At 33.7% G+C, this 14,305-nt stretch overlaps 1 long non-coding RNA gene across 1 annotated transcript in view; it reads left to right on the top strand.

Annotated features, from left to right (window-relative positions):
- Positions 1-14,100, top strand: part of LOC107686020 (uncharacterized) — a 17,345-nt gene extending 3,245 nt beyond the window's left edge. Inside the window, exons 3-5 of the long non-coding RNA XR_001634015.1 lie at positions 3,198-3,202; positions 4,139-4,141; positions 14,090-14,100. This is a non-coding gene — a long non-coding RNA (uncharacterized LOC107686020). The remainder of the gene's footprint in view (positions 1-3,197; positions 3,203-4,138; positions 4,142-14,089) is intronic.
- The last annotated feature ends 205 nt before the right edge of the window (positions 14,101-14,305 follow it).

The following is a 14,305-nucleotide window of genomic DNA, read 5'->3' as shown; positions in this document are numbered from 1 at the left end:
TACTCAAAATAAAACTACTCCAGTAAAGTACAGATACTTTAAAAATTTACTTAAGTACAGTAACGAAGTAAAACTACTTCGTTACTGTCCACCACTGTGCGTCAGTAATAATAGTCCGTGGGGAAACACGGTGTTCCGTGTGTAGTTACAGTAAATGGACTAAACGAAGCCTCGAGGCAAATTATTTTTTGTATTCGAGTTACTCGAGGTATTCGAGGAATCGTTTCAGCCCTAGTATACATATATTTCATTATATAAATAATTTATTAATTATAATAGATAATTATAATATAATGCATACCACAGATTAACTCAGAAACACTGCATTCAGTACTCAGTTCTGATATTGAAACCAGTAAATAAAAACACTGTTTTAGTGTGACGTGTTAGCCTTGATGAGAAACAGCTCTCCAATTGGCAGTTATTAATTAGCACAATATTATGTCAACTCTGACAATAGTGAACTAATATATTATATCTGCCGTAAACATTCACAGATTATAGGAAAGCACTTTGTGGACCATCCCACTACGTGTGCCCTCATTTTACAGTGCATATAAAACTGACATATTAATGTCATATGCATCTTGATAAAGCAATTCCCCTCAGTCGTCTCTGGAGAGATGCCAAATGAGAAAAACTTAACAGTTCCTGCGGCTCACGTCCTGGAATTGTATTCCATCTGCAAAGGAAATAGGTCATTGTGACAGGTGGAGTGTGGATTGGCCATGATGTGATTTCCTGTAAAAGCTTTCTAATGGAGACTAACACCTGCCACCCATCTTCCCCTAATACTGGTGAATCCTCTACTACCATTCATAAGACTGTGACGCCAATTCATTGTTCCCTCAGTGTTGTTTTTCCCAGTGCAGTGTAAAAAATGTAATGCAATATAAAAAAATAAAAAAAATAAAAAAAAATTAAATACGAAATCACTCAAAGATTTAGTAAAGTTATCTTGAGAATAGATTGTGAATCTCTTCTGTGTCCCAGTACTATGTCATTATATGTGTCACACTCTACAGTATCAAGTAGCAATATCAGCTTTTTTGTTGTTGTGGCTACATCACTGGCTTTAAAGATGAACATTACAGAGTTTTGAAGATCACATATTAATAATTATCTTACTAACATATTAAATTATGCAACAGTTTATTCAATTAACATATGACCAGTATTGCACAAATGTGGCATGACAATATTTGGCATGAGTGTATTTTACCAGATCAAAATTGGCTGGCTTTCAGCTTTCACGAAACAATGTGCTTAATATAATACATTTGTTTTATGTAATGTCATGATGTTGTAATAATATGGTAACACTTTTGTTTAGGGACCATTTCTCAGTATTAACTAGCTGCTTATTAGTATGCATATTACAAGCATATTGGCTATTTATGAGTACTTATAAACCCATATTAATGCCTTATTCTGCATGACCATATTTTAGATCACTTAAACCTACTCCATACCTACTCCAACTGTTTACTGAATTATTGGAATCACAATACTACTTTATCATGGAAACCTGATTCAACAGTCTTTTATATGCTGGTTAAGCATAAGCACAGAAGTTGTGCTGGAATGTGTGTTGGGCCATATTTTTATGGGTGACAAAAAGTATATTTCATTACTGCTGTCTTGCATGGGCAATGTCCATCTGTCTTTTTCGTGAGTATTAACGAGAGAGGTTACACAGCGTGAGTAATTAGTCTCTGAGGGAAAAGGGTCACCACACAGTGGCTGAACAGATGGGAAAAACATAAAAAAATATATACATACTGGAAAAGTAGAGCAAGATACACAGTTATGACCACATTAAAAGGTCATACGTGTTGAAATATACATATATACAGTATACTATACGCACAATGCACAACACATTTTTTTTTGTGCAAATTATTATTAGTACATTTTCCTTTTGATTTTGGAGTGAACTGTGTCTACACATTTTGTGATGTACCTATTAATGAAACAATTATGCACTTTCACATATTTTTCATATGTGATTAATTTTCACATATCCTGATCATAGAATTAGACAAGACTACAGTTCCGAACTGTTGCTCCAAACAGTTTCTTGTATCTTGGTGATGCTTGAAATCACAGCTGACTCTGAGCTCTCGTACAGACAGCAGTTGTGACAGAATGGGATTACTATGATGAATTGGGAGTGTTTTCCCCCTGATTTAATGCTGAGGTTGTGGGCATCCACAAGCGTATGGAGAGCCAACACCATCTCCAGTTTCCAAGCCACTTTCCAGTGAGGGAATAATTACAACTTTGCATAAAAAATTCAGACCAGCATTCATAACATTCTTGACACAAGAAATCCTCCAAAAGAAGTACTGTATATAGACGTACTGTACAACAGGTCAAATCTCTGTTGAAAAACAATGATCGAAAGCACAGTGCTAATATTTTCCTCTCTGTTCCACTTCAGAAGATGCGATCCATCACCACTTCTTTCCTGACTTCCTGAGACAAAACCCCTAGAAAGATCCATGACCCCTTCTGTTCCTTACCAGCCACTTTTGTCTCCATCCACCCATCTCTCTATTCATCTATTCCTGCCTATCCTTCTCCCTTTGGCTGACAGACTTGGACGCCTATGGCCTTCAAAACCCCCAATCTCAGCAGGGAACTGGAGCCTTGACTCTCCTCAATTGCACATTTATCACTTACAGACGTATGGAGGTGCACATACCAATATAAAGATGATCAACATGGACTTACAGTACATGCTCACACACACTCACTATAGTCACACACACTCGCGTGCCCATGCAGAGAATGATGAGCCGATAAAGATGTGGGTCAGAGCGCTATTGATCCCAGTCCGGCGGTATACCACTGGAGGCAGCGGGATTGATAGCATACCAAGGACCAGGATAATAGACTGAAATTTGATTTGTTCATAACACAATATCCATCTGACATTTATACATAGTTTAAAGAAAACGGATTAGCCTATGAGAACAAACGCATTAGTTATGATAAATGATAATGCAAAAAAAAAAAATCATAATCTATGAACCTTCTGACAAATCGCATTGTACGTCTGGGTTATCCTGAGTTACTCCGGATTAGCCTATGAGAACAAACGCATTAGTTATGATAAATGATAATGCAAAAAAAAAAAATCATAATCTATGAACCTTCTGACAAATCGCATTGTACGTCTGGGTTATCCTTAGTTACTGTGCCGAGAGAAGAGGGTTTTAGAAGCGGCTGTAGTTGTATCAAGACTTGTGTAATTAGTTGGCACAGCTTTAGCTGTAGTGAGGATGGCGGAGCTACTGAATCGATGCAAAGGCCTATTGTGCATTTTGGTGACTCAAGAGCCTCTGTTTGCAGACTTCCTGCGAGCCAAAAATAAACTCAGCTTGAATAGATTTCCTCTCTTCCCACGCAGGAATCAGAGAAGCAGAGGGAATGAGATCGAGGAGAGAGAGGAGAAGGGGTGTAATGTTCATTAGCTGTCAGGAGGATCTGATTTTCATGGGCCTGCATTTCTTAAGATGGGAAAGGACATGTGTCATCGCCGGATATGACTCTGTAGACTATGGATTCGCTTGTGGGTCGTTTATATTGTACAGGTTATTTTGTGAATCATGTTTAATGGATCTTCGAAGAGCTCAGATGCATTTAAGGGGTCAGGTTAGCAATGCATTCTTAGCACCCACTGACAAATCAGGTGTATCCATTGACGCTTATTCAAAAGTAGCCATGCATTCTGATGGAATAACTCATAGATATATCACTAATGTTTTTCCACTGTACACATTTTTGGAGGGCTTTTAGAAGGATAAAATTTATAAAGAATATTCTGGTCACTCATTTCTTTGTAATGAAAGTCAATGAGGACTGGAACAGTCAAGCTTTAAACTTATTAGACTTCTGAAGTCATGCAATAATTTTGACCAAAAATGTATCATAACAGACCAAATAAATTCTTTAGAAGTCACAAGAGAAGCTGATTTGTGAATAAATCAGATCATATTTTTTAATGAATCTGAATAATTATTAAACCCCAAAGACTCACTGACTAAATTATTCACTGGATTATCAGTAAAAATTACCCAAGGTATAGTTTACCACAAAAATGTAAATTCCATCATCATTTACTCACCCTCAGGTTGTTACAAACCTGTATGCAGAACACAAAAGAAAATATTTTGAAGAATGTTGGTAGCCAAAATGTTTTGGTGACCACTGACTTCTATTATTGAGACATTTCTCAAAATATCTTTTATGTTCCACAGAAGAAAGAGAAAGTCATACGGATATGGAACAACAAGAGGGTCAGTAAAATAATTTTGTGAACTATCCCTTTAAATGTCAGGCTGACAAAGCTACTGTATAGCTATAATTGGAATAAAGTGCACAAGTCATGTTGTTGACCTTTGATGCTTTTATAGTGCTTCTGCATCCTTTCCGAAGCTTAAAAGATCCAGTCTTCATTCATTGAGATTTTATAAAAAAAAAAAAAAGTTACCAGTTTAGTGTAGAAAATGTCTTACAGTATGCGTTCCTCAGAAGAAATAAAGTCATACAGGTTTGGAACAACATGCCAGTTATACATCATGGCAGAACTTTCATTGCATTAAGAAGCTATTTCTACCTTATTTGACTCTTAAAAAATTAGACCAACTATTCGTTTGTGTAAACTAATCTAGTCAGTTTGCTTCAGTCATATTAAATAGTAGTGCTGGGTTTTGACACAAATTTCATGATTTTATTAGATTCTGACTCTCAAGCTTTCAATTTCCGATTCGATTCGATTCAATTCAATATCAATATCAATATCAGATACAGTACATGCCAAATTTTCTCAAGAAAAAAGAATCCCTCAACTAATGCTAATGTATCTAATGTAAAATATACATGAGAGTCAGTTAGTACTACATTACTATAATATTGAAGGTTAAAATTAACTGATTTACAGTATATATAAATTCTTAAATTACACTCAATGAAGATTTTATAATAATAAAGTTACAATCACATAATTATAATTCTAGTCCAATTCGTTTTTGTAACAAACATTTAAATGACGGCTGTCATAAAAATTGATGGATTTATTCAAACAAATTATACATTGAAGAACAGTAAAAGTTATAATGAATGTGTTATATGGTACATACATTTAGCAAAATGCTCCACTCTAGAGTTCATTTTTCTAGCTGACTAACGAGTTTATGGTCACCAAGTATGTTTTTCTGAGGTAAATGTGACGTAACGTGACATTGGTTACAAGCTGTTATGTATACACGTTTCCGCGGTTGAATCACTAGCTATGTTTCCATCCAAAGATGCAAATTTAACTTATGCTCAAAACGTCTCAGGTTACTTATGTAACCATGGTTCCCTGAGTAGGGAACGAGACACTGCGTCCTCTAGGTTTCTTGCCATGCTGCGGACGCAAGCTTCAGACGAAGAAGTGAATGATGTGTGCTCCCGGCGCCTATTTATACTATAGTCGCACCAGTAGTGACGTCATGGCTGTCGCCAGCCAACGAGTTGGTGTTTTTTCAATGTATGCTTCAGACACGGGTCACGACGAGGCGTTCCCCATAGCGACCCCTAGAGGACGCAGTTCGAAGTTCCCATGAAAGGGAACTGGAATATTGCATAAAACATTTGCGAATAAAGCACCGTACGAGTCAAAGATAACAAAATCGTCACTTCCTGATAAACTGGCACTAAATATCTCTAAGAAAACTAGGAAAAGCCACTGAATATAATAATTTTCATATGTAATAAATTACTTGCGCTTCAGAGACAGCAGACGTAACACAAATGCGGTCATTGCTTTTAGAGGTGGATGCCTGCTGTTTGGGAACGCAGTCATGTAAGAAAATAATTATACAGAAATACTTTGATGACAGACTTTCCTCAGGCATTTCAGAACGACCAAAACAACATATAGATCCTGTGAATGAGATCGATCCGCTGGTTAGTCAATTTATCCCGTCTCATAGCGCAAAGTCACATGACTTTTTCAATGCGCACGGTGGAATTTATTCGGTAAATGTGTTTCCATCGTAGTTTATGAGCATTTTTTCTTATCGGATAAAAAGTTGATCCTACTCAGTTGTGCGCATACGTTTTTTATGCGCATTTTTAGAATTTATGCTCATCTTGGCGTTTCCATCCAGCGTTTTTTTTGTATGTGATAATCCAAAATGCATATAAACATAGGTGGATGGAAACATAGCTAATGATTGAGGGATTACATGAGACAGGATACGGATTTCGGTAAGCTGTACTTGTTCTTTTAACATAACTTCAGATGTTCATTCATGTATATTTTGTGCTGAAACTGGTATTAAAGTGGAGTTCAAATACAGTTCTTTGCGCTGCTACTTATCTTGAACTGCGTTGCTATAGCAATCTGACACGCCACATTTAACAGCGCCAAAACGGCCTTTACTGTTTGAATATTGTAATAAAATGGTAAGAATTTGAAATCTGAGAATTTGTTTCATTTTATTGCATTTTTTGCGATGAGATGACCGCTACAATGTTCAGTTCATTAATTGAAAACAGGCTAGACTAATCGGTTCTTGGGATTTAAGAATCCATATTGTTTCATAAAAATGACAATCAATTAAAATCGAGAAATACATTTTTTTTACCCAGCCCTATTAAATAATATTTTTGACTTAAAACCAATTAATTTAGATATTACCACATAAACACACTTTAAGGTTACCTTACAAATCATTTTTAAAATGTACATTACACATTAGACTTTGCTTATAATCTGGCTAGTTTTTACTACGTCATGTGGTTATTTTAAGCCTTTCATATTGACTCTCACTGGATAGTTGTGCTCCATGTGACCTTAAATAAACCCTGATATAGGACAGTGCAGGACTTTACCCTTTTATGTTCACAGGTCAGGTTTCTAAACTTAAATAGGGACAGAAAAATATCAATATAATCCATACAGTTGAGTAATATACTGTGTGGTTGTGTTTAGTTCTGGATTCAGTGTGTATGCGCACAAATACGTTCTTTTCCAGAAATATCTCAAAAGATGAGGGGTGAATGTCACCATGGTAACAGATGGTTTTAATATAAATTGCTGCAGTCCTTCTACAAAACATTTCTGCTCCTTTTAAAAACAGCCTGGGCATGACTCCATGAAATGTACCAGGCACTGGCATCTGGGAAAACACTGATGAACTAGCAAAACAACATTTAATATTAAAATTCAATTGGTTTTTATTAATTGACCTCTAATGGACTGTTAAATCTGAGACAGCTCTAGCAGAAATAAAGTCACACACATAACTACAAAATACTATACAGAACATGCAAATGTACTGTAATGCAAATTATGTATGTCAAAATCAAATCTTTCCCAAGTATTGAATGAAACTGCCGTGAAAAAGAAAGTATACAGAGGTAATTATGTAAAAATGTTAGAGTTATAAATAAGAGTCCTTTCCTTTATAGCTGAACGGTTTCAATGTCATGTCTGCAAAACATTGGCATTAGCTGATTAAAACAAGTTATCCGGAAAATTGCATTGCAAGGATTCCATCACAAGGACAGTACCAGCTGTGGAAAACAAAGGGTTTAGAGGGTATACAGAAAGCAACTGTAGGATAGGGTTGATGACTTCAGTTCAGCTTTCAGCTTTATTTTGTAGTGCATCTCTTTATTATTTTGAGGGGGTTAGAATTAGACAAATGAGTATAATATAGGTAGGCCTGTCGCAATAATCAATATATCGCGCAATATATGTACATGATCTCAATCATTTTTGGTGACGCAATATATCACCCATTATATTTACTTAACAATTAATGTCACCATGTTTTGTACATTCCACTTGCGCCTGTGTCTTTTGCAGCTTCTCGTACATAACGCAATGTAGTCATGAGGTGCTAGTTCAAATTGAAAAAAAAATGCTTCTACAAAAAAGGTTAATCTGAAGATATGGTCTTGTTTAGCGATCTGTGCCTTTGTGCAAATGGACATCTGACTGCTAAGTAGTGATTGTGTTTTTCAGCAATAGTGTGCACCCTTCATTTAAAGAGAAAAGAAGGTCAGGGAAAAATCTGTAAATGGAAAAATCTCCATACATTCTTTGTGATTTCTTTTTTTCTACTTGTTACGTTGCACTTTTTGTAAGAAAAGTTTATTTACAATTTATTCAGGTTTTTTAAGGTATCTAATATTTTGATGAAATATTGAATATTTTAATATTGAAAAATTGAATATTTTCTTGCATTATTATGCTGTTATGTTAGGATTATATATTCAGTGGCATAAAATGGTCTTTAAAATGACAATAATATCACTTATCTCAATTATTTCTGGGGCAATATATCGCACAACAAACAGTTATCGTGACAGGCCTAAATATAGGTACTTAAAAGTAAAAACTAAATTTCTTCCATAAATTGTTTGAGATCAATTCAGTTGAAGATGGATGAATGGATAGATGGATTTTTATTTAGTATTCTGTATGACATTTACTACACAGTGGCACAGTAAATCACTTCTAAAATGCATTAAATGTTAATGTGTAAAAGGTTTTTTAAACGTTCTTTTAAGTCATGCCTTAGTATGTCCACTATTCCTTATATAGAACTATATTTATTATTCATTTAGTAGGTTTTTTAATTTCCTTTTGAACATTGAATTCTCTATATAGTTAACTATTTAATATCAACAATGCACTCTGAGCTATAGCACAGAACTGATATGCACGACAAAATAATAATAATTTGCGATTAAGCTGCTGTCAAGCACAAAGGAAATTGTACATGACTGGGGTGGGTAATTAGAGCTCTAACGTAATGTACAAAACATATATTTATAGTGCAGCTGCCATGAGCAGCTGACAGATAAAGACTTCGGGTGCAATACATAGGCCTATATGTTGAAAAACTATAAAAATATCACCATTAAAATTTCTAATAAGAACATTGTAGTTTCAGCACAACGGTAAGGTGTCAACCCTGTGACATTTTTGAAGTTATAATTATATTACATCTTTTGCTTGAGATGGCAAAATGCACTTTTTGAACATTTAAACAGATTATTTCTAAATTACATTATATAAATATACTTTATCATACTGAAAAAGGAACGTTTCATAGAATAACCCTGTTCATAGCTCTGTTTTACCATATTTAATTAATCAATTACCCCTTTAATTCACAGATGTACCCCTTTGTGTTTGATTCTTAATTATTTATTACATTTAATTAACTGTGCTTATTCAATCTAGTCCAATTCTAACAGGGGTAACTTAAATGTTTACTTAGCTAATTATTCATTGATCATACTTATGATATAAATTAACAAAGAATTGCATTAATTTGTAATATGAGATGTATGTAATATGAAGCTTTTAAATAATCACAGTGCAGTGTCAGGTACAGATTCATCTGCAACACGTTTACAATTATACATTCACTGAATTGCAGGTCATTATGGTCATCTGACTTTAATTGTTTAATGCGGCTCCATAACGTCACCCTTTGTTTAGTGTAGTGAGCGATGAGCTCTCCTAAGCAGTGTGAACATACTAAAGGAAAGGGCACACCACTGGGTTTTCAGACTGCCAGATGACCTTTTAATGATAGAGCAAGCATTTGAATGAGGATAATTAAAAAGCTATTGGATTGGATTTCTAAGCAACTATGTGGAGTGATACGGGAGATTATGTTGCTAAATCAGGACAAAAACCCCAATGGCGTGGTATTTCTCCGGTGGGTTCTGTCCTTTAAATGTAAGCACTTCAGTTGTGAAGCCATTCAGGATAACTATTGTACATACTGTACTGCATGTGCTGTACTAAATGAATGCAACATGCTTCTATTAAGGCAACACAATGCATTGTTGACTTATCAAGTGGGTAATACTTTTCTGGCAAAGTTTGTTCTTTGCAATATGTTGTTTACGTAAACTAAACTCTGTTTCTTAGTGATAATAAACATACACAACATGCACTGTATAAGTACTGTGCTTTCCAAATATACAATGACAACCAGAATCTTAATACAGAGTAAATTTAAAGTCATTAAAAGAAGCATAGATGCAAAATACAGAAATCATTTATTGTGAATATATTGTCAATATACTGTATTTGGTCTCCCCAATACTGATTCTAGACTTTTTCTAGATTTTTGAATGAAGGGACCAAATTCAAACAAAATTTCAAACATATTTAAATGTATTACAACAGAAATTTAACACAGGAAGTGAAGGCTTGTCATATCTTCTCTTCTTTTCATTTTACCCTGAAACACATCTTTAGTCACTTTCCTCTCATCCTTCCCTGCACCAATAGTGCTGAGCAAGTAAATAGCATAGCCAACCATCAAGAAAAGGAGGACGGTACATAAATATTTCAAATAAATGCTAGCTCTGGTCTCACTAACACTGCCAAAAATTCAAAAACAGTCTTCAAACTACATGTTTATATATGAAGAGTTCATTTGCAAAAACTGATAGCTCCATTTTTATTTTATTTTTTTCAGAAATCACGTTTTTTTATTGCACATTCCAAGTAATATCAAACTGCAGTTGTTTTTTTTTTTACATATTAAAAGGTTGTTTTATAGCAAAAGCAGATAACTCCAACAGATGTTTTATTGCCAAAAGCAGATAACTCCACATTTCATGTTTTAGAGTTTAAAAAAGATGACAATGTAGATTAGAGCTGTAATTGGGCCTTAAAAGTTAGGCCCGACAGGGCCCGAGCCCGACAGAATTCGGCCCGAGCCCGACAATTTTGATTGACAGCTTTTTAAAAGCCCGAACCCGTTTACAGCCTGACATTATTCAAATGTACGCACGCACACAGCTCTTTTGCCTTTTGTCAGGTTAAATTATTTTATTTTGCTTTGGCTACAGTAGGTAATTCTAGTGGTGACAACAACCATGCATGCCACTTCTGCAGGCTGCGTCATACTCTGTGAGATAAAGTGTCACTCTTTTCATAGGTTTTGCATAAGAACACTTGCATGTTATTTCTGCTGCTCTTTTTCTAGCAAAAATTCACTCATCACTAAATTAAAATTTAAAGTGAAGACCTGATTATTTCAGGAGCCTTATCACAAGTCCATTGTTTTTGAATGTTGGTGCTATTTCTGCTATATTTTCACACTTAAAACAATAATTTGGTATTCCTCTTGTAGGAAATCTGAAAATATGTATAAATCCTGAATATACTGTATAAATGCAAATATGGATATATATTGTCTTCATCTCAGTATAACTATATCTTTATAATAAACCATATCAATAGACTTTTTATTATACCTGTACATACTGTATATAGTTATCAATGTAAATATTTTTACTATATTAATTAGTGTAAGTCCATCTCACTAATCTAATCTTAACTAATCTTTCTATATACTTTAAAAAAGGCTGGCTGTGGTGCCAAAAGGTCCTCACAGTCAGTGACAATGATAATACCCATCTGTTCTGCACAGTTCAGCATGGCTGAGAGGGCTAGGGAAATTGCCAACAACATCATATGTTTACAAATTGAGATTGGAGTGAATAGAAACAATTGCAGCAGCATGCGATAGACAGTAATAGTACAATATCTGCATTGATAGATGTACAGGATACATAGGTTTGGTGTTTTCATTAAAAACGCAAGAACATCTGCCTATTGACATGCCTAATAGTAAAGATATAATTATGTTGAAATGTAGACTACATATATATTCAGATTTGCATTTATATACTCAAGATTTATAAACATACATTGTGATTTATTATTATATAATTAGAATAATAAATATAAATTTACAATTTATATTTATATATTCAGAATTTACTATTTTTTCATATTTACCTCTATTCATTCAGACTGTAACTATATATTCAGTTTTACTATTATATATTCAGATTTATAACTATATATTCAGATTTGATTCTATATATTCAGACTTATAACTATACATTCATATTTACATTTATATATTACGAATTATAACTATATATTCAGATTTACATTTATATATTCAGAATTATAACTATATATTCAGTTACATTATATATTCAGACTCATAACTATATATTCAGATTTGCTTCTATATATTTACAATTGACATTTATATATTCAAAGTTATAACTATATATTCAGATTTACTTCTCTATATTCACAATTTACATTTATATATTCAGATTTACAACTATATATTCAGACTTATAATCATATATTCAGATTTACATTTATATATTCAGACTTATAAGTATATATTCACATTTACTTCTATATATTCAGACATAACAATATATTCAGACTTATATCTATATATTCACAATTTACATTTATATATTCAGGCTTACAAATATATATTCACAATTTACATTTATATATTCAGAATTATAACTATATATTCATATTTACTTCTATACATTCAGGCTTATAACTATATATTCAGATTTACATTTATATATTCAGAATTATAACTATATATTCAGATTTACTTCTATATATTCAGATTTTTAACTATATATTCAGACGTATAAGTATATATTCAGATTTACTTCTATATATTCGGACATAACAATATATTCACACTTATATCTATAAATTCACAATTTACATTTATATATTCAGGCTTATAACTATATATTCAGATTTACATTTATATATTCAGAATTATAACTATATATTCAGATTTACTTCTATATATTCAGGCTTATAACTATATATTCAGATTTACATTTATATATTCAGAATTATAACTATATATTCAGATTTACTTCTATATATTCAGGCTTATAACTATATATTCAGATTTACATTTATATATTCAGAATTATAACTATATATTCAGATTTACTTCTATATATTCAGATTTATATATAATTATTTCGTGTTTGGCACCTCATAACATTCCATGCATGGAAAAGAGAAACTGGTTACATGGCACCATGGACTGGAGTCTTGTTTATAATTTTAAAAAATTAGTTAAAATGAACTGAATTCAATTACTTAGCCACCCACCACAAAATCTGGCACCATGGACTGGAGTCTTGTTTATAATAATAATAAAAAAAAAGAGTTAAAATGAACTGAATGCAATTACTTAGCCACCCACCAGAAAAACTAGAATCAAAAGTTAAAATTGCTATTATGGCAACAGGTTCCTTCCTTACCTTTATACCTTTACAAAAATAAAAATCTACATTTTGACTGTGTTGTTCTCTGAATTGATATTACAAGGCAAATGAAAAGTGGAAAACAATAAAAGAAGCATTAGGCTGTAACTTTAGAAAAGGGAAAGGCCTGGTTGTGTTTTATCATATTAACTGTAAGCCATTTTCTCTCACAAAATTTAAGTGAGGTCCACATGAGAAATGTTTAAAGTCAGTGCAGATGTTATCTGTCAACACATATCCTCCACTGATTAGCCGCTCATCCCACAGGGCTTAAGCATTCTCCCTAGGCCCAGCATTCGTGACACTACTCCATTTTTTCTTTCAATCAAGCCATGATTACAGCCTGGGAACTACAGACCACAAAGACCCCTCTCTAGCCTATCAACTGAGAACTCAAGTTTGAGTTTTCTCAAGTAAAGAAAAGACATGTCAACAGAAAAACAGGTGCAAAGATGGTCGCAGGTTCTAAAGATTTTTCATGTTTTTTTCCCCAGCATCTATCTTCTAAATTACTAAAACAATTAAATATTACCAACATACATAACAAAAAGTCTGCAAACTATATATACATTTAATTTATTGGTGTTTCTAGGGCTGTTCCACCACAATGTGATTTTGTGGGAGTGGATGACACGCTTTGATGTTACAGTAGCTCCAGAAAGAAGTCCATGTAACTCCATACTCAAAAAGGAAGTCTCAGGTGTTCAGTCAGCAAGCAGGTAAGTATTGATAAAGGCTATTTTTGTGCAGGCTAATCAAACAGTGGGATTGACCCATGCTTTGTCTGCTCTACAAAGCAACTCTAGGCCAAATGCCAGACTGCCAACTTATGTCATCCCAGATTTATTTCTACATTGTTGTATGTATACTATATACACAAATCAGCCTTGTGTGCCTACCGAGCTTATTTAGCTTATCCACTTTATCCAGCTAGACTTTTAGTCAAACAGCTTCTCCATAAGGAATGTCAGTCCACCAGCATAAACAAGCCTGGACCAGCATTGAAATTCATACTAAAGTAGCCTTTTCATGCTGGTGTTAAGTCTGACAGTTTCTTTAGACAAAATGCATGGCTACGTTTTAATGACTGACTGATAACGATGCTTTTTGGGCCAAGATGGTGTACAGTATACCAGCAGGGACTAACATA

This window comes from Sinocyclocheilus anshuiensis, unplaced genomic scaffold (assembly GCF_001515605.1).
Source record: "Sinocyclocheilus anshuiensis isolate Anshui unplaced genomic scaffold, SAMN03320099.WGS_v1.1 scaffold930, whole genome shotgun sequence".
Lineage (NCBI taxonomy): Eukaryota > Metazoa > Chordata > Actinopteri > Cypriniformes > Cyprinidae > Sinocyclocheilus > Sinocyclocheilus anshuiensis.
The sequence above is the reverse complement of the archived record's forward strand: the minus strand, read 5'-3'. Positions and strand labels throughout refer to the sequence as shown.